This window comes from Leuresthes tenuis, unplaced genomic scaffold (assembly GCF_036924035.1).
Source record: "Leuresthes tenuis unplaced genomic scaffold, fLeuTen1.0.hap1 SCAF_1, whole genome shotgun sequence".
NCBI lineage: Eukaryota > Metazoa > Chordata > Actinopteri > Atheriniformes > Atherinopsidae > Leuresthes > Leuresthes tenuis.
This window is the reverse complement of record NW_027325355.1, coordinates 8,910,318-8,928,312: the sequence shown is the minus strand read 5'-3', so window position 1 is coordinate 8,928,312 and position 17,995 is coordinate 8,910,318. Positions and strand designations below refer to the sequence as shown.

Genomic DNA, 17,995 nt, shown 5'->3' with positions numbered 1-17,995 from the left:
TTGTCACAGACATTGTTGCTTACGGCCACACCACCCTGAACATGCCCAACCTCGTCTGATCTCGGAACCCAAGCAGGGTTGGACCTGGTTAGTACTTGGATGGGAGACTGCTTATGAATACCAGGTGCTGTAAGCTTTTTCTCTTCTCTCTACCACCTGCATGTCTTTTGTTGCAACGTCTGATCACCCTGTGACACATGAGGAAGTTGGTCATCTTCAGCTGCTGCTGCTTTGTTGGCAGACACGAAGTGATCTGAGAGTCTCAGTTTCAACTGCAGACAATAATCACGTCAGGGAAGAAGATGTGCCCACTACAAGTTAGCCTTTCTCGGCAATTATGCGGTTACATAGTGTAACCGTATGATTCCAGTACCTATATAATGCACATTGTTCACAGATATTGTTGCTTACGGCCACACCATCCTGAACATGCCCAACCTCGTCTGATCTCGGAACCCAAGCAGGGTTGGACCTGGTTAGTACTTGGATGGGAGACTGCTTATGAATACCAGGTGCTGTAAGCTTTTTCTCTTCTCTCTACCACCTGCATGTCTTTTGTTGCAACGTCTGATCACCCTGTGACACATGAGGAAGTTGGTCATCTTCAGCTGCTGCTGCTTTGTTGGCAGACACGAAGTGATCTGAGAGTCTCAGTTTCAACTGCAGGTAATAATCACATCAGGGATGAAGATATGCCCACTACATATCAGCCTTTCTTGGCAATTATCTGGTTACATAGAGTAACCGTATGATTCCAGTACCTATATAATGCACATTTGTGATAGACATTGTCGCTTACGGCCAAACCACCCTAAACATGCCCGACCTCGTCTGATCTCGGAAGCCAAGCAGGGTTGGGCCTGGTTAGTACTTGGGTGGGAGACTACTTGGGAATACCAGGTGCTGTAAGTTTTTTCTCTTCTCTCTAGCACCTGCATGTCTTTTGTTGCAACGTCTGATCACCCTGTGACACATGAGGAAGTTGGTCATCTTCAGCTGCTGCTGCTTTGTTGGCAGACACGAAGTGATCTGAGATTCTCAGTTTCAACTACAGGTAATAATCACATCAGGGATGAAGATGTGCCCACTACATATCAGCCTTTCTCAGCAATTATCTGGTTACATAGTGTAACCGTATGATTCCAGTACCTATATAATGCACATTTGTGACAGACATTGTTGCTTACAGCCACACCACCCTGAATTTGCCCGACCTCGTCTGATCTCGGAAGCCAAGCAGGGTTGGGCCTGGTTAGTACTTGGATGGGAGACCGCTTGGGAATACCAGGTGCTGTAAGCTTTTTCTCTTCTCTCTACCACGTGCATGTCTTTTGTTGCAACGTCTGATCACCATGTGACACATGAGGAAGTTGGTCATCTTCAGCTGCTGCTGCTTTGTTGGCAGACACGAAGTGATCTGAGAGTCTCAGTTTCAACTACAGGTAGTAATCACATCAAGGATGAAGATATGCCCACTACATATCAGCCTTTCTTGGCAATTATCTGGTTACATAGAGGAACTCTATGATTCCAGTACCTATATAATGCACATTTGTGACAGACATTGTCGCTTACGGCCAAACCACCCTGAACATGCCCGACCTCGTCTGATCTCGGAAGCCAAGCAGGGTTGGGCCTGGTTAGTACTTGGGTGGGAGACTACTTGGGAATACCAGGTGCTGTAAGCTTTTTCTCTTCTCTCTACCACCTGCATGTCTTTTGTTGCAACGTCTGATCACCCTGTGACACACGAGGAAGTTGGTCATCTTCAGCTGCTGCTGCTTTGTTGGCAGACACGAAGTGATCTGAGAGTCTCAGTTTCCGCTGGAGAGAATAATCACGACAGGGAAAAAGATGTGCCTAATACGCATCAGCCTTTCTCAGCAATTATCTGGTTACATAGAGGAACCGTATGATTCCAGTACCTATATAATGCACATTGTTCACAGATATTGTTGCTTACGGCCACACCACCCTGAACATGCCCAACCTCGTCTGATCTCGGAAGCCAAGCAGGGTTGGGCCTGGTTAGTACTTGGATGGGAGACCGCTTGGGAATACCAGGTGCTGTAAGCTTTTTCTCTTCTCTCTACCACCTGCATGTCTTTTGTTGCAACGTCTGATCACCCTGTGACACATGAGGAAGTTGGTCATCTTCAGCTGCTGCTGCTTTGTTGGCAGACACGAAGTGATCTGAGATTCTAAGTTTCAACTGCAGATAATAATCACGTCAGGGAAGAAGATGTGCCCACTACAAGTTAGCCTTTCTCGGCAATTATCTGGTTACATAGATCAACTGTATGATTCCAGTACCGATATAATGCACATTTGTCACAGACATTGTTGCTTACAGCCACACCACCCTGAATTTGCCCGACCTCGTCTGATCTCGGAAGCCAAGCAGGGCTGGGCCTGGTTAGTACTTGGATGGGAGACCGCTTGGGAATACCAGGTGCTGTAAGCTTTTTCTCTTCTCTCTACCACATGCATGTCTTTTGTTGCAACGTCTGATCACCCTGTGACACATGAGGAAGTTGGTCATCTTCAGCTGCTGCTGCTTTGTCGGCAGACACGAAGTGATCTGAGAGTCTGAGTTTCAACTACAGGTAGTAATCACATCAAGGATGAAGATATGCCCACTACATATCAGCCTTTCTTGGCAATTATCTGGTTACATAGAGGAACTCTATGATTCCAGTACCTATATAATGCACATTTGTGACAGACATTGTTGCTTACAGCTACACCACCCTGAATTTGCCCGACCTCGTCTGATCTCGGAAGCCAAGCAAGGTTGGGCCTGGTTAGTACTTGGATGGGAGACCGCTTGGGAATACCAGGTGCTGTAAGCTTTTTCTCTTCTCTCTACCACATGCATGTCTTTTGTTGCAACGTCTGATCACCCTGTGACACATGAGGAAGTTGGTCATCTTCAGCTGCTGCTGCTTTGTCGGCAGACACGAAGTGATCTGAGAGTCTGAGTTTCAACTACAGGTAGTAATCACATCAAGGATGAAGATATGCCCACTACATATCAGCCTTTCTTGGCAATTATCTGGTTACATAGAGGAACTCTATGATTCCAGTACCTATATAATGCACATTTGTGACAGACATTGTTGCTTACAGCTACACCACCCTGAATTTGCCCGACCTCGTCTGATCTCGGAAGCCAAGCAAGGTTGGGCCTGGTTAGTACTTGGATGGGAGACCGCTTGGGAATACCAGGTGCTGTAAGCTTTTTCTCTTCTCTCTAGCACCTGCATGTCTTTTGTTGCAACGTCTGATCACCCTGTGACACATGAGGAAGTTGGTCATCTTCAGCTGCTGCTGCTTTGTCGGCAGACACGAAGTGATCTGAGAGTCTCAGTTTCCGCTGGAGAGAATAATCACGACAGGGAAGAAGATGTGCCCACTACAAGTTAGCCTTTCTCGGCAATCATCTGGTTACATAGAGGAACTGTATGATTCCAGTACCGATATAATGCACATTTGTCACAGACATTGTTGCTTACGGCCACACCACCCTGAACATGCCCGACCTCGTCTGATCTCGGAAGCCAAGCAGTGTTGGGCCTGGTTAGTACTTGGATGGGAGACCGCTTGGGAATACCAGGTGCTGTAAGCTTTTTCTCTTCTCTCTACCACCTGCATGTCTTTTGTTGCAACGTCTGATCACCCTGTTACACATGAGGAAGTTGGTCATCTTCAGCTGCTGCTGCTTTGTTGGCAGACACGAAATGATCTGAGAGTCTCAGTTTCAACTGCAGATAATAATCACGTCAGGGAAGAAGATGTGCCCACTACAAGTTAGCCTTTCTCGGCAATTATGCGGTTACATAGTGTAACCGTATGATTCCAGTACCTATATAATGCACATTGTTCACAGATATTGTTGCTTACGGCCACACCAACCTGAACATGCCCAACCTCGTCTGATCTCGGAACCCAAGCAGGGTTGGACCTGGTTAGTACTTGGATGGGAGACTGCTTATGAATACCAGGTGCTGTAAGCTTTTTCTCTTCTCTCTACCACCTGCATGTCTTTTGTTGCAACGTCTGATCACCCTGTGACACATGAGGAAGTTGGTCATCTTCAGCTGCTGCTGCTTTGTTGGCAGACACGAAGTGATCTGAGAGTCTCAGTTTCAACTGCAGACAATAATCACGTCAGGGAAGAAGATGTGCCCACTACAAGTTAGCCTTTCTCGGCAATTATGCGGTTACATAGTGTAACCGTATGATTCCAGTACCTATATAATGCACATTGTTCACAGATATTGTTGCTTACGGCCACACCATCCTGAACATGCCCAACCTCGTCTGATCTCGGAACCCAAGCAGGGTTGGACCTGGTTAGTACTTGGATGGGAGACTGCTTATGAATACCAGGTGCTGTAAGCTTTTTCTCTTCTCTCTACCACCTGCATGTCTTTTGTTGCAACGTCTGATCACCCTGTGACACATGAGGAAGTTGGTCATCTTCAGCTGCTGCTGCTTTGTTGGCAGACACGAAGTGATCTGAGAGTCTCAGTTTCAACTGCAGGTAATAATCACATCAGGGATGAAGATATGCCCACTACATATCAGCCTTTCTTGGCAATTATCTGGTTACATAGAGTAACCGTATGATTCCAGTACCTATATAATGCACATTTGTGATAGACATTGTCGCTTACGGCCAAACCACCCTAAACATGCCCGACCTCGTCTGATCTCGGAAGCCAAGCAGGGTTGGGCCTGGTTAGTACTTGGGTGGGAGACTACTTGGGAATACCAGGTGCTGTAAGTTTTTTCTCTTCTCTCTAGCACCTGCATGTCTTTTGTTGCAACGTCTGATCACCCTGTGACACATGAGGAAGTTGGTCATCTTCAGCTGCTGCTGCTTTGTTGGCAGACACGAAGTGATCTGAGATTCTCAGTTTCAACTACAGGTAATAATCACATCAGGGATGAAGATGTGCCCACTACATATCAGCCTTTCTCAGCAATTATCTGGTTACATAGTGTAACCGTATGATTCCAGTACCTATATAATGCACATTTGTGACAGACATTGTTGCTTACAGCCACACCACCCTGAATTTGCCCGACCTCGTCTGATCTCGGAAGCCAAGCAGGGTTGGGCCTGGTTAGTACTTGGATGGGAGACCGCTTGGGAATACCAGGTGCTGTAAGCTTTTTCTCTTCTCTCTACCACGTGCATGTCTTTTGTTGCAACGTCTGATCACCCTGTGACACATGAGGAAGTTGGTCATCTTCAGCTGCTGCTGCTTTGTTGGCAGACACGAAGTGATCTGAGAGTCTCAGTTTCAACTACAGGTAGTAATCACATCAAGGATGAAGATATGCCCACTACATATCAGCCTTTCTTGGCAATTATCTGGTTACATAGAGGAACTCTATGATTCCAGTACCTATATAATGCACATTTGTGACAGACATTGTCGCTTACGGCCAAACCACCCTGAACATGCCCGACCTCGTCTGATCTCGGAAGCCAAGCAGGGTTGGGCCTGGTTAGTACTTGGGTGGGAGACTACTTGGGAATACCAGGTGCTGTAAGCTTTTTCTCTTCTCTCTACCACCTGCATGTCTTTTGTTGCAACGTCTGATCACCCTGTGACACACGAGGAAGTTGGTCATCTTCAGCTGCTGCTGCTTTGTTGGCAGACACGAAGTGATCTGAGAGTCTCAGTTTCCGCTGGAGAGAATAATCACGACAGGGAAAAAGATGTGCCTAATACGCATCAGCCTTTCTCAGCAATTATCTGGTTACATAGAGGAACCGTATGATTCCAGTACCTATATAATGCACATTGTTCACAGATATTGTTGCTTACGGCCACACCACCCTGAACATGCCCAACCTCGTCTGATCTCGGAAGCCAAGCAGGGTTGGGCCTGGTTAGTACTTGGATGGGAGACCGCTTGGGAATACCAGGTGCTGTAAGCTTTTTCTCTTCTCTCTACCACCTGCATGTCTTTTGTTGCAACGTCTGATCACCCTGTGACACATGAGGAAGTTGGTCATCTTCAGCTGCTGCTGCTTTGTTGGCAGACACGAAGTGATCTGAGATTCTAAGTTTCAACTGCAGATAATAATCACGTCAGGGAAGAAGATGTGCCCACTACAAGTTAGCCTTTCTCGGCAATTATCTGGTTACATAGATCAACTGTATGATTCCAGTACCGATATAATGCACATTTGTCACAGACATTGTTGCTTACAGCCACACCACCCTGAATTTGCCCGACCTCGTCTGATCTCGGAAGCCAAGCAGGGCTGGGCCTGGTTAGTACTTGGATGGGAGACCGCTTGGGAATACCAGGTGCTGTAAGCTTTTTCTCTTCTCTCTACCACATGCATGTCTTTTGTTGCAACGTCTGATCACCCTGTGACACATGAGGAAGTTGGTCATCTTCAGCTGCTGCTGCTTTGTCGGCAGACACGAAGTGATCTGAGAGTCTGAGTTTCAACTACAGGTAGTAATCACATCAAGGATGAAGATATGCCCACTACATATCAGCCTTTCTTGGCAATTATCTGGTTACATAGAGGAACTCTATGATTCCAGTACCTATATAATGCACATTTGTGACAGACATTGTTGCTTACAGCTACACCACCCTGAATTTGCCCGACCTCGTCTGATCTCGGAAGCCAAGCAAGGTTGGGCCTGGTTAGTACTTGGATGGGAGACCGCTTGGGAATACCAGGTGCTGTAAGCTTTTTCTCTTCTCTCTACCACATGCATGTCTTTTGTTGCAACGTCTGATCACCCTGTGACACATGAGGAAGTTGGTCATCTTCAGCTGCTGCTGCTTTGTCGGCAGACACGAAGTGATCTGAGAGTCTGAGTTTCAACTACAGGTAGTAATCACATCAAGGATGAAGATATGCCCACTACATATCAGCCTTTCTTGGCAATTATCTGGTTACATAGAGGAACTCTATGATTCCAGTACCTATATAATGCACATTTGTGACAGACATTGTTGCTTACAGCTACACCACCCTGAATTTGCCCGACCTCGTCTGATCTCGGAAGCCAAGCAAGGTTGGGCCTGGTTAGTACTTGGATGGGAGACCGCTTGGGAATACCAGGTGCTGTAAGCTTTTTCTCTTCTCTCTAGCACCTGCATGTCTTTTGTTGCAACGTCTGATCACCCTGTGACACATGAGGAAGTTGGTCATCTTCAGCTGCTGCTGCTTTGTCGGCAGACACGAAGTGATCTGAGAGTCTCAGTTTCCGCTGGAGAGAATAATCACGACAGGGAAGAAGATGTGCCCACTACAAGTTAGCCTTTCTCGGCAATCATCTGGTTACATAGAGGAACTGTATGATTCCAGTACCGATATAATGCACATTTGTCACAGACATTGTTGCTTACGGCCACACCACCCTGAACATGCCCGACCTCGTCTGATCTCGGAAGCCAAGCAGTGTTGGGCCTGGTTAGTACTTGGATGGGAGACCGCTTGGGAATACCAGGTGCTGTAAGCTTTTTCTCTTCTCTCTACCACCTGCATGTCTTTTGTTGCAACGTCTGATCACCCTGTTACACATGAGGAAGTTGGTCATCTTCAGCTGCTGCTGCTTTGTTGGCAGACACGAAATGATCTGAGAGTCTCAGTTTCAACTGCAGATAATAATCACGTCAGGGAAGAAGATGTGCCCACTACAAGTTAGCCTTTCTCGGCAATTATGCGGTTACATGGTGTAACCGTATGATTCCAGTACCTATATAATGCACATTGTTCACAGATATTGTTGCTTACGGCCACACCAACCTGAACATGCCCAACCTCGTCTGATCTCGGAACCCAAGCAGGGTTGGACCTGGTTAGTACTTGGATGGGAGACTGCTTATGAATACCAGGTGCTGTAAGCTTTTTCTCTTCTCTCTACCACCTGCATGTCTTTTGTTGCAACGTCTGATCACCCTGTGACACATGAGGAAGTTGGTCATCTTCAGCTGCTGCTGCTTTGTTGGCAGACACGAAGTGATCTGAGAGTCTCAGTTTCAACTGCAGGTAATAATCACATCAGGGATGAAGATATGCCCACTACATATCAGCCTTTCTTGGCAATTATCTGGTTACATAGAGTAACCGTATGATTCCAGTACCTATATAATGCACATTTGTGATAGACATTGTCGCTTACGGCCAAACCACCCTAAACATGCCCGACCTCGTCTGATCTCGGAAGCCAAGCAGGGTTGGGCCTGGTTAGTACTTGGGTGGGAGACTACTTGGGAATACCAGGTGCTGTAAGTTTTTTCTCTTCTCTCTAGCACCTGCATGTCTTTTGTTGCAACGTCTGATCACCCTGTGACACATGAGGAAGTTGGTCATCTTCAGCTGCTGCTGCTTTGTTGGCAGACACGAAGTGATCTGAGATTCTCAGTTTCAACTGCAGGTAATAATCACATCAGGGATGAAGATGTGCCCACTACATATCAGCCTTTCTCAGCAATTATCTGGTTACATAGTGTAACCGTATGATTCCAGTACCTATATAATGCACATTTGTGACAGACATTGTTGCTTACAGCCACACCACCCTGAATTTGCCCGACCTCGTCTGATCTCGGAAGCCAAGCAGGGTTGGGCCTGGTTAGTACTTGGATGGGAGACTTCTTGGGAATACCACGTGCTGTAAGCTTTTTCTCTTCTCTCTACCACCTGCATGTCTTTTGTTGCAACGTCTGATCACCCTGTGACACATGAGGAAGTTGGTCATCTTCAGCTGCTGCTGCTTTGTTGGCAGACACGAAGTGATCTGAGAGTCTCAGTTTCAACTGCAGATAATAATCACGACAGGGAAGAAGATGTGCCCACTACAAGTTAGCCTTTCTCTGCAATTATCTGGTTACATAGAGGAACTCTATGATTCCAGTACCTATATAATGCACATTTGTGACAGACATTGTCGCTTACGGCCAAACCACCCTGAACATGCCTGACCTCGTCTGATCTCGGAAGCCAAGCAGGGTTGGGCCTGGTTAGTACTTGGGTGGGAGACTACTTGGGAATACCAGGTGCTGTAAGCTTTTTCTCTTCTCTCTACCACCTGCATGTCTTTTGTTGCAACGTCTGATCACCCTGTGACACATGAGGAAGTTGGTCATCTTCAGCTTCTGCTGGATTGTTGGCAGACACGAAGTGATCTGAGAGTCTCAGTTTCAACTGCAGGTAATATTCACATCAGGGATTAAGATGTGCCCACTACATATCAGCCTTTCTCTGCAATTATCTGGTTACATAGAGGAACCGTATGATTCCAGTACCTATATAATGCACATTGTTCACAGATATTGTTGCTTACGGCCACACCACCCTGAACATGCCCAACCTCGTCTGATCTTGGAAGCCAAGCAGGGTTGGGCCTGGTTAGTACTTGGATGGGAGACTACTTGGGAATACCAGGTGCTGTAAGCTATTTCTCCTCTCTCTACCACCCGCATGTCTTTTGTTGCAACGTCTGATCACCCTGTGACACATGAGGAAGTTGGTCATCTTCAGCTGCTGCTGCTTTTTTGGCAGACACGAAGTGATCTGAGATTCTAAGTTTCAACTGCAGATAATAATCACGTCAGGGAAGAAGATGTGCCCACTACAAGTTAGCCTACTCGGCAATTATCTGGTTACATAGAGGAACCGTATGATTCCAGTACCGATATAATGCACATTTGTCACAGACATTGTTGCTTACGGCCACACCACCCTGAACATGCCCGACCTCGTCTGATCTCGGAAGCCAAGCAGGGTTGGGCCTGGTTAGTACTTGGGTGGGAGACTACTTGGGAATACCAGGTGCTGTAAGCTTTTTCTCTTCTCTCTACCACCTGCATGTCTTTTGTTGCAACGTCTGATCACCCTGTGACACATGAGGAAGTTGGTCATCTTCAGCTGCTGCTGCTTTGTTGGCAGACACGAAGTGATCTGAGATTCTCAGTTTCAACTGCAGATAATAATCACGACAGGGAAGAAGATGTGCCCACTGCAAGTTAGCCTTTCTCGGCAATCATCTGGTTACATAGAGGAACTGTATGATTCCAGTACCGATATAATGCACATTTGTCACAGACATTGTTGCTTACGGCCACACCACCCTGAACATGCCCGACCTCGTCTGATCTCGGAAGCCAAGCAGGGTTGGGCCTGGTTAGTACTTGGATGGGAGACCGCTTGGGAATACCAGGTGCTGTAAGCTTTTTCTCTTCTCTCTACCACCTGCATGTCTTTTGTTGCAACGTCTGATCACCCTGTGACACATGAGGAAGTTGGTCATCTTCAGCTTCTGCTGCTTTGTTGGCAGACACGAAGTGATCTGAGAGTCTCAGTTTCAACTGCAGGTAGTAATCACATCAAGGATGAAGATATGCCCACTACATATCAGCCTTTCTTGGCAATTATCTGGTTACATAGAGGAACTGTATGATTCCAGTACCTATATAATGCACATTTGTGACAGACATTGATGCTTACGGCCACACCACCCTGAACATGCCCGACGTCATCGGATCTAGGAAGCCAAGCAGGGTTGGGCCCGGTTAGTAGTTGGATGGGATACCGCTTGGGAATACCAGGTGCTGTAAGCTTTTTCTCTTCTCTCTACCACCTGCATGTCTTTTGTTGCAACGTCTGATCACCCTGTGACACATGAGGAAGTTGGTCATCTTCAGCTGCTGCTGCTTTGTTGGCAGACAAAAGTGATCTGAGAGTCTCAGTTTCAACTACAGGTAGTAATCACATCAAGGATGAAGATATGCCCACTACATATCAGCCTTTCTTGGCAATTATCTGGTTACATAGAGGAACTCTATGATTCCAGTACCTATATAATGCACATTTGTGACAGACATTGTCGCTTACGGCCAAACCACCCTGAACATGCCCGACCTCATCTGATCTCGGAAGCCAAGCAGGGTTGGGCCTGGTTAGTACTTGGGTGGGAGACTACTTGGGAATACCAGGTGCTGTAAGCTTTTTCTCTTCTCTCTACCACCTACATGTCTTTTGTTGCAACGTCTGATCACCCTGTGACACATGAGGAAGTTGGTCATCTTCAGCTGCTGCTGCTTTGTTGGCAGACACGAAGTGATCTGAGAGTCTCAGTTTCAACTGCAGGTAATAATCACATCAGGGATTAAGATGTGCCCACTACATATCATTCTTTCTCGGCAATTATCTGGTTACATAGAATAACCGTATGATTCCAGTACCGATATAATGCACATTTGTCACAGACATTGTTGCTTACAGCCACACCACCCTGAATTTGCCCGACCTCGTCTGATCTCGGAAGCCAAGCAAGGTTGGGCCTGGTTAGTACTTGGATGGGCGACCGCTTGGGAATACCAGGTGCTGTAAGCTTTTTCTCTTCTCTCTACCACATGCATGTCTTTTGTTGCAACGTCTGATCACCCTGTGACACATGAGGAAGTTGGTCATCTTCAGCTGCTGCTGCTTTGTCGGCAGACACGAAGTGATCTGAGAGTCTCAGTTTCCGCTGGAGAGAATAATCACGACAGGGAAGAAGATGTGCCTAATACGCATCAGCCTTTCTCAGCAATTATATGGTTACATAGAGGAACTGTATGATTCCAGTACCTATATAATGCACATTTGTGACAGACATTGTTGCTTACAGCCACACCACCCTGAATTTGCCCGACCTCGTCTGATCTCGGAAGCCAAGCAAGGTTGGGCCTGGTTAGTACTTGGATGGGAGACCGCTTGGGAATACCAGGTGCTGTAAGCTTTTTCTATTCTCTCTACCACATGCATGTCTTTTGTTGCAACGTCTGATCACCCTGTGACACATGAGGAAGTTGGTCATCTTCAGCTGCTGCTGCTTTGTTGGCAGACACGAAGTGATCTGAGATTCTCAGTTTCAACTGCAGATAATAATCACGACAGGGAAGAAGATGTGCCCACTACAAGTTAGCCTTTCTCGGCAATCATCTGGTTACATAGAGGAACTGTATGATTCCAGTACCTATATAATGCACATTGTTCACAGATATTGTTGCTTACGGCCACACCACCCTGAAAATGCCTGACCTCGTCTGATCTCGGAAGCCAAGCAGGGTTGGGCCTGGTTAGTACTTGAATGGGAGACTGCTTGGGAATACCAGGTGCTGTAAGCTTTTTCTCTTCTCTCTACCACATGCATGTCTTTTGTTGCAACGTCTGATCACCCTGTGACACATGAGGAAGTTGGTCATCTTCAGCTGCTGCTGCTTTGTTGGCAGACACGAAGTGATCTGAGAGTCTCAGTTTCCGCTGGAGAGAATAATCACGACAGGGAAGAAGATGTGCCTAATACGCATCAGCCTTTCTCAGCAATTATATGGTTACATAGAGGAACTGTATGATTCCAGTACCTATATAATGCACATTTGTGACAGACATTGTTGCTTACAGCCACACCACCCTGAAAATGCCTGACCTCGTCTGATCTCGGAAGCCAAGCAGGGTTGGGCCTGGTTAGTACTTGGATGGGAGACCGCTTGGGAATACCAGGTGCTGTAAGCTTTTTCTATTCTCTCTACCACATGCATGTCTTTTGTTGCAACGTCTGATCACCCTGTGACACATGAGGAAGTTGGTCATCTTCAGCTGCTGCTGCTTTGTTGGCAGACACGAAGTGATCTGAGATTCTCAGTTTCAACTGCAGATAATAATCACGACAGGGAAGAAGATGTGCCCACTACAAGTTAGCCTTTCTCGGCAATCATCTGGTTACATAGAGGAACCGTATGATTCCAGTACCTATATAATGCACATTGTTCACAGATATTGTTGCTTACGGCCACACCACCCTGAAAATGCCTGACCTCGTCTGATCTCGGAAGCCAAGCAGGGTTGGGCCTGGTTAGTACTTGAATGGGAGACTGCTTGGGAATACCAGGTGCTGTAAGCTTTTTCTCTTCTCTCTACCACATGCATGTCTTTTGTTGCAACGTCTGATCACCCTGTGACACATGAGGAAGTTGGTCATCTTCAGCTGCTGCTGCTTTGTTGGCAGACACGAAGTGATCTGAGAGTCTCAGTTTCCGCTGGAGAGAATAATCACGACAGGGAAGAAGATGTGCCCAATACGCATCAGCCTTTCTCGGCAATCATCTGGTTACATAGTGTAACCGTATGATTCCAGTACCTATATAATGCACATTGTTCACAGATATTGTTGCTTACGGCCACACCACCCTGAACATGCCCAACCTCGTCTGATCTCGGAACCCAAGCAGGGTTGGACCTGGTTAGTACTTGGATGGGAGACTGCTTATGAATACCAGGTGCTGTAAGCTTTTTCTCTTCTCTCTACCACCTGCATGTCTTTTGTTGCAACGTCTGATCACCCTGTGACACATGAGGAAGTTGGTCATCTTCAGCTGCTGCTGCTTTGTTGGCAGACACGAAGTGATCTGAGATTCTCAGTTTCAACTGCAGATAATAATCACATCAAGGATGAAGATATGCCCACTACATATCAGCCTTTCTTGGCAATTATCTGGTTACATAGAGGAACTCTATGATTCCAGTACCTATATAATGCACATTTGTGACAGACATTGTCGCTTACGGCCAAACCACCCTGAACATGCCCGACCTCGTCTGATCTCGGAAGCCAAGCAGGGTTGGGCCTGGTTAGTACTTGGGTGGGAGACTACTTGGGAATACCAGGTGCTGTAAGCTTTTTCTCTTCTCTCTACCACCTACATGTCTTTTGTTGCAACGTCTGATCACCCTGTGACACATGAGGAAGTTGGTCATCTTCAGCTGCTGCTGCTTTGTTGGCAGACACGAAGTGATCTGAGAGTCTCAGTTTCAACTGCAGGTAATAATCACATCAGGGATTAAGATGTGCCCACTACATATCAGCCTTTCTCGGCAATTATCTGGTTACGTAGAATAACCGTATGATTCCAGTACCTATATAATGCACATTTGTGACAGACATTGTCGCTTACGGCCAAACCACCCTGAACATGCCCGACCTCGTCTGATCTCGGAAGCCAAGCAGGGTTGGGCCTGGTTAGTACTTGGGTGGGAGACTACTTGGGAATACCAGGTGCTGTAAGCTTTTTCTCTTCTCTCTACCACCTACATGTCTTTTGTTGCAACGTCTGATCACCCTGTGACACATGAGGAAGTTGGTCATCTTCAGCTGCTGCTGCTTTGTTGGCAGACACGAAGTGATCTGAGAGTCTCAGTTTCAACTGCAGATAATAATCACGACAGGGAAGAAGATGTGCCCACTACAAGTTAGCCTTTCTCGGCAATCATCTGGTTACATAGAGGAACTGTATGATTCCAGTACCGATATAATGCACATTTGTCACAGACATTGTTGCTTACGGCCACACCACCCTGAACATGCCCAACCTCGTCTGATCTCGGAAGCCAAGCAGGGTTGGGGCTGGTTAGTACTTGGATGGGAGACCGCTTGGGAATACCAGGTGCTGTAAGCTTTTTCTCTTCTCTCTACCACCTGCATGTCTTTTGTTGCAACGTCTGATCACCCTGTGACACATGAGGAAGTTGGTCATCTTCAGCTGCTGCTGCTTTGTTGGCAGACACGAAGTGATCTGAGAGTCTCAGTTTCCGCTGGAGAGAATAATCATGACAGGGAAGAAGATGTGCCCAATACGCATCAGCCTTTCTCGGCAATCATCTGGTTACATAGAGGAACTGTATGATTCCAGTACCGATATAATGCACATTGTCACAGACATTGTTGCTTACGGCCACACCACCCTGAACATGCCCGACCTCGTCTGATCTCGGAAGCCAAGCAGGGTTGGGCCTGGTTAGTACTTGGATGGGAGACTGCTTGGGAATACCAGGTGCTGTAAGCTTTTTGTCTTCTCTCTACCACATGCATGTATTTTGTTGCAACGTCTGATCACCCTGTGACACATGAGGAAGTTGGTCATCTTCAGCTGCTGCTGCTTTGTTGGCAGACACAAAGTGATCTGAAAGTCTCAGTTTCAACTACAGGCAGTAATCACATCAAGGATGAAGATGTGCCCACTACAAGTTAGCCTTTCTCTGCAATTATCTGGTTACATAGTGTAACCGTATGATTCCAGTACCTATATAATGCACATTGTTCACAGATATTGTTGCTTACGGCCACACCACCCTGAAAATGCCTGACCTCGTCTGATCTCGGAAGCCAAGCAGGGTTGGGCCTGGTTAGTACTTGGATGGGAGACTGCTTGGGAATACCAGGTGCTGTAAGCCTTTTCTCTTCTCTCTACCACCTGCATGTCTTTTGTTGCAACGTCTGATCACCCTGTGACACATGAGGAAGTTTGTCATCTTCAGCTGCTGCTGCTTTGTTGGCAGACACGAAGTGATCTGAGAGTCTCAGTTTCAACTGCAGGTAATAATCACATCAGGGATGAAGATGTGCCCACTACAAGTTAGCCTTTCTCTGCAATTATCTGGTTACATAGTGTAACCGTATGATTCCAGTACCTATATAATGCACATTGTTCACAGATATTGTTGCTTACGGCCACACCACCCTGAACATGCCCAACCTCGTCTGATCTCGGAACCCAAGCAGGGTTGGACCTGGTTAGTACTTGGATGGGAGACTGCTTATGAATACCAGGTGCTGGAAGCTTTTTCTCTTCTCTCTACCACCTGCATGTCTTTTGTTGCAACGTCTGATCACCATGTGACACATGAGGAAGTTGGTCATCTTCAGCTGCTGCTGCTATGTTGGCAGACACGAAGTGATCTGAGATTCTCAGTTTCAACTGCAGATAATAATCACATCAGGGATGAAGATGTGCCCACTGCAAGTTAGCCTTTCTCGGCAATAATCTGGTTACATAGAGGAACTGTATGATTCCAGTACCGATATAATGCACATTTGTCACAGACATTGTTGCTTACGGCCACACCACCCTGAACATGCCCGACCTCGTCTGATCTCGGAAGCCAAGCAGGGTTGGGCCTGGTTAGTACTTGGATGGGAGACCGCTTGGGAATACCAGGTGCTGTAAGGTTTTTCTCTTCTCTCTACCACCTGCATGTCTTTTGTTGCAACGTCTGATCACCCTGTGACACATGAGGAAGTTGGTCATCTTCAGCTGCTGCTGCTTTGTTGGCAGACACGAAGTGATCTGAGAGTCTCAGGTTCAACTGCAGGTAATAATCACGTCAGGGAAGAAGATGTGTCCACTACAAGTTAGCCTTTCTCGGCAATTATCTGGTTACATAGAGGAACTGTATGATTCCAGTACCGATATAATGCACATTTGTCACAGACATTGTTGCTTACGGCCACACCACCCTGAACATGCCCGACCTCGTCTGATCTTGGAAGCCAAGCAGGGTTGGGCCTGGTTAGTACTTGGATGGGAGACCGCTTGGGAATACCAGGTGCTGTAAGCTTTTTCTCTTCTCTCTACCACCTGCATGTCTTTTGTTGCAACGTCTGATCACCCTGTGACACATGAGGAAGTTGGTCATCTTCAGCTGCTGCTGCTTTGTTGGCAGACACGAAGTGATCTGAGAGTCTCAGTTTCAACTGCAGGTAATAATCACATCAGGGATGAAGATGTGCCCACTACATATCAGCCTTTCTCTGCAATTATCTGGTTACATAGAGTAACCGTATGATTCCAGTACCTATATAATGCACATTTGTGACAGACATTGTTGCTTACAGCCACACCACCCTGAATTTGCCCGACCTCGTCTGATCTCGGAAGCCAAGCAGGGTTGGGCCTGGTTAGTACTTGGGTGGGAGACTACTTGGGAGTACCAGGTGCTGTAAGCTTTTTCTCTTCTCTCTAGCAGCTGCATGTCTTTTGTTGCAACGTCTGATCACCCTGTGACACATGAGGAAGTTGGTCATCTTCAGCTGCTGCTGCTTTGTTGGCAGACACGAAGTGATCTGAGATTCTCAGTTTCAACTGCAGATAATAATCACGACAGGGAAGAAGATGTGCCCAATACGCATCAGCCTTTCTCGGCAATCATCTGGTTACATAGAGGAACTGTATGATTCCAGTACCGATATAATGCACATTGTCACAGACATTGTTGCTTACGGCCACACCACCCTGAAAATGCCTGACCTCGTCTGATCTCGGAAGCCAAGCAGGGTTGGGCCTGGTTAGTACTTGGATGGGAGACTGCTTGGGAATACCAGGTGCTGTAAGCTTTTTCTCTTCTCTCTACCACATGCATGTCTTTTGTTGCAACGTCTGATCACCCTGTGACACATGAGGAAGTTGGTCATCTTCAGCTGCTGCTGCTTTGTTGGCAGACACGAAGTGATCTGAGAGTCTCAGGTTCAACTGCAGGTAATCATCACGTCAGGGAAGAAGATGTGCCCACTACAAGTTAGCCTTTCTCGGCAATTATCTGGTTACATAGAGGAACTGTATGATTCCAGTACCGATATAATGCACATTTGTCACAGACATTGTTGCTTACGGCCACACCACCCTGAACATGCCCGACCTCGTCTGATCTCGGAAGCCAAGCAGGGTTGGGCCTGGTTAGTACTTGGATGGGAGACTGCTTGGGAATACCAGGTTCTGTAAGCTTTTTCTCTTCTCTCTACCACCTGCATGTCTTTTGTTGCAACGTCTGATCACCCTGTGACACATGAGGAAGTTGGTCATCTTCAGCTGCTGCTGCTTTGTTGGCAGACACGAAGTGATCTGAGAGTCTCAGTTTCAACTGCAGGTAATAATCACATCAGGGATGAAGATGTGCCCACTACATATCATTCTTTCTCGGCAATTATCTGGTTACATAGAGGAATTGTATGATTCCAGTACCGATATAATGCACATTGTTCACAGATATTGTTGCTTACGGCCACACCACCCTGAATATGCCCGACCTCGTCTGATCTCGGAAGCCAAGCAGGGTTGGGCCTGGTTAGTACTTGGATGGGAGACTACTTGGGAATACCAAGTGCTGTAAGCTATTTCTCTTCTCTCT

The 17,995-nt window shown here is 46.8% G+C and overlaps 3 protein-coding genes, 34 non-coding genes and 13 pseudogenes across 37 annotated transcripts in view; 49 read left to right on the top strand and 1 right to left on the bottom strand.

Annotated features, from left to right (window-relative positions):
* The window catches only part of LOC140291438 (uncharacterized), an 873,052-nt gene that overhangs the window by 509,697 nt on the left and 345,360 nt on the right, over positions 1-17,995 (top strand). The gene's annotated exons all lie outside the window — the stretch shown is intronic.
* LOC140291873 (NLR family CARD domain-containing protein 3-like) overlaps positions 1-17,995 on the bottom strand; it is a 323,587-nt gene that overhangs the window by 133,258 nt on the left and 172,334 nt on the right. The gene's annotated exons all lie outside the window — the stretch shown is intronic.
* The window catches only part of LOC140295056 (uncharacterized), a 136,883-nt gene that overhangs the window by 72,726 nt on the left and 46,162 nt on the right, over positions 1-17,995 (top strand). The window lies entirely within an intron of this gene.
* LOC140289385 (5S ribosomal RNA) lies at positions 18-136 on the top strand (annotated as a pseudogene).
* LOC140291780 (5S ribosomal RNA) lies at positions 406-524 on the top strand (annotated as a pseudogene).
* On the top strand, positions 794-912 carry LOC140299388 (5S ribosomal RNA; annotated as a pseudogene).
* LOC140297340 (5S ribosomal RNA) lies at positions 1,182-1,300 on the top strand. The gene has a single exon (XR_011913088.1). It is a non-coding gene; the product is annotated as a 5S ribosomal RNA (ribosomal RNA).
* LOC140282652 (5S ribosomal RNA) lies at positions 1,570-1,688 on the top strand. The gene has a single exon (XR_011909942.1). It is a non-coding gene; the product is annotated as a 5S ribosomal RNA (ribosomal RNA).
* Positions 1,958-2,076, top strand: LOC140295678 (5S ribosomal RNA). Its single transcript, XR_011912892.1, has one exon. It is a non-coding gene; the product is annotated as a 5S ribosomal RNA (ribosomal RNA).
* On the top strand, positions 2,346-2,464 carry LOC140318358 (5S ribosomal RNA). The gene has a single exon (XR_011917824.1). It is a non-coding gene; the product is annotated as a 5S ribosomal RNA (ribosomal RNA).
* Positions 2,734-2,852, top strand: LOC140298246 (5S ribosomal RNA). The gene has a single exon (XR_011913911.1). It is a non-coding gene; the product is annotated as a 5S ribosomal RNA (ribosomal RNA).
* Positions 3,122-3,240, top strand: LOC140298244 (5S ribosomal RNA). Its single transcript, XR_011913909.1, has one exon. It is a non-coding gene; the product is annotated as a 5S ribosomal RNA (ribosomal RNA).
* Positions 3,510-3,628, top strand: LOC140291178 (5S ribosomal RNA). The gene has a single exon (XR_011912428.1). It is a non-coding gene; the product is annotated as a 5S ribosomal RNA (ribosomal RNA).
* Positions 3,898-4,016, top strand: LOC140294126 (5S ribosomal RNA; annotated as a pseudogene).
* LOC140291779 (5S ribosomal RNA) lies at positions 4,286-4,404 on the top strand (annotated as a pseudogene).
* LOC140299386 (5S ribosomal RNA) lies at positions 4,674-4,792 on the top strand (annotated as a pseudogene).
* Positions 5,062-5,180, top strand: LOC140297207 (5S ribosomal RNA). Its single transcript, XR_011913039.1, has one exon. It is a non-coding gene; the product is annotated as a 5S ribosomal RNA (ribosomal RNA).
* Positions 5,450-5,568, top strand: LOC140282591 (5S ribosomal RNA). Its single transcript, XR_011909935.1, has one exon. It is a non-coding gene; the product is annotated as a 5S ribosomal RNA (ribosomal RNA).
* LOC140295667 (5S ribosomal RNA) lies at positions 5,838-5,956 on the top strand. Its single transcript, XR_011912891.1, has one exon. It is a non-coding gene; the product is annotated as a 5S ribosomal RNA (ribosomal RNA).
* LOC140318302 (5S ribosomal RNA) lies at positions 6,226-6,344 on the top strand. The gene has a single exon (XR_011917822.1). It is a non-coding gene; the product is annotated as a 5S ribosomal RNA (ribosomal RNA).
* On the top strand, positions 6,614-6,732 carry LOC140298243 (5S ribosomal RNA). Its single transcript, XR_011913908.1, has one exon. It is a non-coding gene; the product is annotated as a 5S ribosomal RNA (ribosomal RNA).
* On the top strand, positions 7,002-7,120 carry LOC140298242 (5S ribosomal RNA). Its single transcript, XR_011913907.1, has one exon. It is a non-coding gene; the product is annotated as a 5S ribosomal RNA (ribosomal RNA).
* On the top strand, positions 7,390-7,508 carry LOC140291166 (5S ribosomal RNA). The gene has a single exon (XR_011912427.1). It is a non-coding gene; the product is annotated as a 5S ribosomal RNA (ribosomal RNA).
* LOC140294124 (5S ribosomal RNA) lies at positions 7,778-7,896 on the top strand (annotated as a pseudogene).
* LOC140299385 (5S ribosomal RNA) lies at positions 8,166-8,284 on the top strand (annotated as a pseudogene).
* Positions 8,554-8,672, top strand: LOC140299822 (5S ribosomal RNA; annotated as a pseudogene).
* Positions 8,942-9,060, top strand: LOC140297578 (5S ribosomal RNA). Its single transcript, XR_011913301.1, has one exon. It is a non-coding gene; the product is annotated as a 5S ribosomal RNA (ribosomal RNA).
* LOC140294341 (5S ribosomal RNA) lies at positions 9,330-9,448 on the top strand. Its single transcript, XR_011912772.1, has one exon. It is a non-coding gene; the product is annotated as a 5S ribosomal RNA (ribosomal RNA).
* Positions 9,717-9,835, top strand: LOC140279675 (5S ribosomal RNA). The gene has a single exon (XR_011909352.1). It is a non-coding gene; the product is annotated as a 5S ribosomal RNA (ribosomal RNA).
* LOC140298011 (5S ribosomal RNA) lies at positions 10,105-10,223 on the top strand. Its single transcript, XR_011913696.1, has one exon. It is a non-coding gene; the product is annotated as a 5S ribosomal RNA (ribosomal RNA).
* LOC140291252 (5S ribosomal RNA) lies at positions 10,493-10,611 on the top strand (annotated as a pseudogene).
* Positions 10,880-10,998, top strand: LOC140302253 (5S ribosomal RNA). The gene has a single exon (XR_011914955.1). It is a non-coding gene; the product is annotated as a 5S ribosomal RNA (ribosomal RNA).
* LOC140297621 (5S ribosomal RNA) lies at positions 11,268-11,386 on the top strand. The gene has a single exon (XR_011913340.1). It is a non-coding gene; the product is annotated as a 5S ribosomal RNA (ribosomal RNA).
* Positions 11,656-11,774, top strand: LOC140297361 (5S ribosomal RNA). Its single transcript, XR_011913103.1, has one exon. It is a non-coding gene; the product is annotated as a 5S ribosomal RNA (ribosomal RNA).
* Positions 12,044-12,162, top strand: LOC140297610 (5S ribosomal RNA). The gene has a single exon (XR_011913330.1). It is a non-coding gene; the product is annotated as a 5S ribosomal RNA (ribosomal RNA).
* Positions 12,432-12,550, top strand: LOC140300800 (5S ribosomal RNA). The gene has a single exon (XR_011914868.1). It is a non-coding gene; the product is annotated as a 5S ribosomal RNA (ribosomal RNA).
* On the top strand, positions 12,820-12,938 carry LOC140297609 (5S ribosomal RNA). Its single transcript, XR_011913329.1, has one exon. It is a non-coding gene; the product is annotated as a 5S ribosomal RNA (ribosomal RNA).
* On the top strand, positions 13,208-13,326 carry LOC140289384 (5S ribosomal RNA; annotated as a pseudogene).
* LOC140282524 (5S ribosomal RNA) lies at positions 13,596-13,714 on the top strand. Its single transcript, XR_011909934.1, has one exon. It is a non-coding gene; the product is annotated as a 5S ribosomal RNA (ribosomal RNA).
* On the top strand, positions 13,984-14,102 carry LOC140282406 (5S ribosomal RNA). Its single transcript, XR_011909847.1, has one exon. It is a non-coding gene; the product is annotated as a 5S ribosomal RNA (ribosomal RNA).
* On the top strand, positions 14,372-14,490 carry LOC140302017 (5S ribosomal RNA; annotated as a pseudogene).
* LOC140270396 (5S ribosomal RNA) lies at positions 14,759-14,877 on the top strand. The gene has a single exon (XR_011907709.1). It is a non-coding gene; the product is annotated as a 5S ribosomal RNA (ribosomal RNA).
* LOC140289549 (5S ribosomal RNA) lies at positions 15,147-15,265 on the top strand. Its single transcript, XR_011912266.1, has one exon. It is a non-coding gene; the product is annotated as a 5S ribosomal RNA (ribosomal RNA).
* On the top strand, positions 15,535-15,653 carry LOC140294369 (5S ribosomal RNA; annotated as a pseudogene).
* On the top strand, positions 15,923-16,041 carry LOC140289838 (5S ribosomal RNA). The gene has a single exon (XR_011912293.1). It is a non-coding gene; the product is annotated as a 5S ribosomal RNA (ribosomal RNA).
* On the top strand, positions 16,311-16,429 carry LOC140280479 (5S ribosomal RNA). Its single transcript, XR_011909448.1, has one exon. It is a non-coding gene; the product is annotated as a 5S ribosomal RNA (ribosomal RNA).
* LOC140298019 (5S ribosomal RNA) lies at positions 16,699-16,817 on the top strand. Its single transcript, XR_011913703.1, has one exon. It is a non-coding gene; the product is annotated as a 5S ribosomal RNA (ribosomal RNA).
* On the top strand, positions 17,086-17,204 carry LOC140291939 (5S ribosomal RNA). The gene has a single exon (XR_011912500.1). It is a non-coding gene; the product is annotated as a 5S ribosomal RNA (ribosomal RNA).
* On the top strand, positions 17,474-17,592 carry LOC140298468 (5S ribosomal RNA). Its single transcript, XR_011914112.1, has one exon. It is a non-coding gene; the product is annotated as a 5S ribosomal RNA (ribosomal RNA).
* Positions 17,862-17,980, top strand: LOC140298078 (5S ribosomal RNA). Its single transcript, XR_011913758.1, has one exon. It is a non-coding gene; the product is annotated as a 5S ribosomal RNA (ribosomal RNA).